The sequence below is a fragment of the Oncorhynchus kisutch genome, linkage group LG6 (assembly GCF_002021735.2).
Source record: "Oncorhynchus kisutch isolate 150728-3 linkage group LG6, Okis_V2, whole genome shotgun sequence".
NCBI lineage: Eukaryota > Metazoa > Chordata > Actinopteri > Salmoniformes > Salmonidae > Oncorhynchus > Oncorhynchus kisutch.
This window is the reverse complement of record NC_034179.2, coordinates 6,801,114-6,805,756: the sequence shown is the minus strand read 5'-3', so window position 1 is coordinate 6,805,756 and position 4,643 is coordinate 6,801,114. Positions and strand designations below refer to the sequence as shown.

At 45.0% G+C, this 4,643-nt stretch overlaps 1 protein-coding gene across 7 annotated transcripts in view; it reads left to right on the top strand.

The window, feature by feature from the left end:
- The window catches only part of LOC109879714 (transcription factor 4), a 351,270-nt gene that overhangs the window by 320,421 nt on the left and 26,206 nt on the right, over positions 1–4,643 (top strand). The gene's annotated exons all lie outside the window — the stretch shown is intronic.

The following is a 4,643-nucleotide window of genomic DNA, read 5'->3' as shown; positions in this document are numbered from 1 at the left end:
CTGCTGTGTTCTCCACTCTGTTCTCCACTCTGTACTCCACTCTGTACTCCACTCTGTTCTCCACTCTGTTCTCCACTCTGTACTCCACTCTGTACTCCACTCTGTTCTCCACTGTGTTCTCCACTCTGTACTCCGCTCTGTACTCCACTGTGTTCTTCACTCTGTACTCAACTGTGTTTCTCACTCTGTCTCCACTGTGTACTCCACTCTGTACTCACTCTGTTCTCCACTCTGTACTCCACTCTGTACTCCACTCTGTACTCCACTCTGTTCTCCACTCCTGTACTCCACTGTGTACTCCACTCTGTACTCCACTCTGTTCTCCACTCTGTACTCCACTGTGTACTCCACTCTGTACTCCACTATGTACTCCACTCTGTTCTCCACTCTGTACTCCACTGTGTACTCCACTCTGTACTCCACTGACTCTCTACTCCCACTTGGGATCTGTCTAACTGCTCTATCACACTCAATGCAAACACAGGAGAGGAGGGAGGGAGGAGAGCGGGAGAGAAGAGAGGGAGGAGGGTAGAGGGAGAAGAAGAGAGATAGAGGGAGGAGGGAGAGAGGGGAGGAGGGGAGAGGAGAGAGGGAGTGGAGAGGAGGGGAGAGGATAGAGGGAGAGGAGATGAGAGGATAGGAGAGAAGAGAGGAGAAAGGGAGAGGAGGGGAGAGGAGAGAGGAAGGGAGAGGATAGAGTGATAGGAGATGAGAGGGAGGAGAGGAGGAGAGAGGGAGAGGAGAGGAGGAGAGAGGGAGAGGTGAGGGAGAGAAGAGAAGAGAGGAGGAGAGAGGAGGGGAGAGGGAGGAGAGGAGAGGAGAGGAGAGGAGAGGAGAGGAGAGGAGAGGAGAGGAGAGGAGAGGAGAGGAGAGGAGAGGAGAGGAGAGGAGAGGAGAGGAGAGGGTAGGAGAGGAGAGGAGAGGGTAGGGGTTCCATAGGGCTCTGGTCTAAAGTAGTGCACTATATAGGGAATAGGGTTCTATAGGGCTTCTGATCTAAAGTAGTGCACTATATAGGGAATAGTGTTCCATAGGGCTCTGGTCTAAAGTAGTGCACTATTAAGGGAATAGGGTTCCATAGGGCTCTGGTCTAAAGTAGTGCACTATATAGGGAATAGGGTTCCATAGGGCTCTGGTCTAAAGTAGTGCACTATATAGGGAAAAGTGTTCCATAGGGCTGTGGTCTAAAGTAGTGCACTATATAGGGAATAGGGTTCTATAGGGCTCTGGTCTAAAGTAGTGCACTATATAGGGAATAGGGTTCCATAGGGCTCTGGTCTAAAGTAGTGTGCACTATATAGGGAATAGGGTTCTATAGGGCTCTGGTCTAAAGTAGTGCACTATATAGGGAATAGGGTTCCATAGCGCTCTGGTCTAAAGTAGTGCACTATATAGGGAATAGTGTTCCATAGGGCTCTGGTCTAAAGTAGTGCACTATATAGGGAATAGGGTTCCATAGGGCTCTGGTCTAAAGTAGTGCACTATATAGGGAATAGGGTTCCATAGGGCTCTGGTCTAAAGTAGTGCACTATATAGGGAAAAGTGTTCCATAGGGCTGTGGTCTAAAGTAGTGCACTATATAGGGAATATGGTTCTATAGGGCTCTGGTCTAAAGTAGTGCACTATATAGGGAATAGGGTTCCATAGGGCTCTGGTCTAAAGTAGTGCACTATATAGGGAATAGAGTTCCATAGGGCTCTGGTCTAAAGTAGTGCACTATATAGGGAATAGTGTTCTATAGGGCTCTGGTCTAAAGTAGTGCACTATATAGGGAAAAGTGTACCATAGGGCTGTGGTGTAAGTAGTGCACTATATAGGGAATAGGGTTCTATAGGGCTCTGGTCTAAAGTAGTGCACTATATAGGGAATAGGGTTCCATAGGGCTCTGGTCTAAAGTAGTGCACTATATAGGGAATAGGGTTCCATAGGGCTCTTGTCTAAAGTAGTGCACTATATAGGGAATAGTGTACCATAAGGCTCTGGCTCTAAAGTAGTGCACTATATAGGGAATAGGGTTCTATAGGGCTCTGGTCTAAAGTAGTGCACTATATAGGGAATAGTGTACCATAAGGCTCTGGTCTAAAGTAGTGCACTATATAGGGAATAGGGTCCATAGGGCTCTGGTCTAAAGTAGTGCACATATAGGGAATAGGGTTCCATAGGGCTCTGGTCTAAAGTAGTGCTACTATATAGGGAATAGGGTTCCATAGGGCTCTTGTCTAAAGTAGGGCACTATATAGGGAAATAGTGTACCATAAGGCTCTGGTCTAAAGTAGTGCACTATATAGGGAATAGGGTTCTATAGGGCTCTGGTCTAAAGTAGTGCACTATATAGGGAATAGTGTACCATAAGGCTCTGGTCTAAAGTAGTGCACTATATAGGGAATAGGGTTCCATAGGGCTCTGGTCTAAAGTAGTGCACTATATAGGGAAAAGTGTTCCATAGGGCTGTGGTTGTAACGTAGTCGCCAACTATATAGGGAATAGGGTTCTATAGGGCTCTGGTCTAAAGTAGTGCACTATATAGGGAATAGGGGTCAATAGGGCTCTGGTCTTAAAGTAGTGCACTTATAGGGAAATAGGTTTTCTCATAGGGCTCTTGTCTAAAGTAGTGCACTTATAGGGAATAGCTGTACCATAAGGCTCTGGTCTAAAGTAGTGCACTATATAGGGAATAGGTTCTATAGGCTCTGGTCTAAAGTAGTGCACTATATAGGGAATAGTGTACCATAAGGCTCTGGTCTAAAGTAGTGACACTATCTAGGGAATAGGGTTCCATAGAGCTCTGCGTCTAAAGTAGTCGCACTATAAGGGAATAGGGTTCCATAGGGATCTGGTCTAAGTAGGAAACATGTCCCTGTCTATATAATATGAAACATGCACCTGTCTATATAATGAAACATGTAACCCTGTCTATCTAATATGAAACATGTCACCTGTCTGTAGCCTAAAGAAGTGATTTGGAAGCTACTGACAATATATTGTTGTTTGTATACTGTATGTGCCTACTGAGAGTAGAGAGAGTACTATTGGTATTTCCTACTGAGAGTACTATTGGTATTTCCTACTGAGAGTACTAATTGGTATTATCTACTGAGAGTACTATGGGTATTATCTACTGAGAGTACTAATTGGTATTATCTACTGAGAGTACTAATTGGTATTATCTACTGAGAGTACTAATTGGTATTATCTACTGAGAGTACTATTGGTATTTCCTACTGAGAGTACTATGGGTATTATCTACTGAGAGTACTATTGGTATTTCCTACTGAGAGTACTAATTGGTATTATCTACTGAGAGTACTATGGGTATTATCTACTGAGAGTACTAATTGGTATTATCTACTGAGAGTACTATGGGTATAATCTACTGAGAGTACTATGGGTATTATCTACTGAGAGTACTAATTGGTATTATCTACTGAGAGTACTATGGGTATTATCTACTGAGAGTACTAATTGGTATTATCTACTGAGAGTACTAATTGGTATTATCTACTGAGAGTACTAATTGGTATTATCTACTGAGAGTACTATGGGTATTATGAGATGTGAGATGTTCATTGCTGACAGTAGTCTTGGGGTACATCAGCCAATTCACACACCCAACCTCCCTCTCCGTACACCCCCCCCCTCCATCGTCCCTGTCCCTGTCCCCCCCCCCCCCCGTCCCGTCCCTGTCCCTGTCCATCCCCCCCGTCCCCATCCCTGTCCCTGTCCGTCCCCCCCGTCCCGTGTCTCCGTTCCGTCCCCCCGTCCTTTCCCATGCACCTCTCCTCCACACTCACTCACTTCCCTCACTCTGCTGCCTTCCATTGACTAGCACTGGACTCCTAAATATAACAGTGAGGTAATCATTTTCCCTTTAAATCCCCCTTCTCTTGTCCCCAGTAGTCAACTCTCCTTCCTGCCCTATTCCAAGTCAGTGTTATTCCCTGGCTGAGTTATAGCTTCCCTATTCCCAGTCAATTAAACCTTCCCTATTCCCAGTCAGTTAAACCTTCCCTATTCCCAGTCAGTTAAACCTTCCCTATTCCCAGTCAGTTAAACCTTCCCTATTCCCAGGCAGTTAAACCTTCCCTATTCCCAGTCAGTTAAACCTTCCCTATTCCCAGTCAGTGTTATTCCCTGGCTGAGTTATAGCTTCCCTATTCCCAGTCAGTTAAACCTTCCCTATTCCCAGTCAGTTAAACCTTCCCTATTCCCAGTCAGTTAAACCTTCCCTATTCCCAGGCAGTTAAACCTTCCCTATTCCCAGTCAGTTAAACCTTCCCTATTCCCAGTCAGTTAAACCTTCCCTATTCCCAGTCAGTTAAACCTTCCCTATTCCCAGTCAGTTAAACCTTCCCTATTCCCAGTCAGTGTTATTCCCTGGCTGAGTTAAACCTTCCCTATTCCCAGTCAGTTAAACCTTGCCTATTCCCAGTCAGTGTTATTCCCTGGCTGATTAAATGTAACATATATGGAATCGTGTAGTAACCAAAAAAGTGTTAAACAATTTTTTTTTTAATCTATTTTATAGATAGCCACCCTTTGCCTTGATAACAGCTTTGCACACTCTTGGCATTGTCTCAACCAGCTTCACTTGTGTGGAACCCCAGGAAGAGCAGGAAGAGCATTCTGCTTTTTGCAACAGCTAA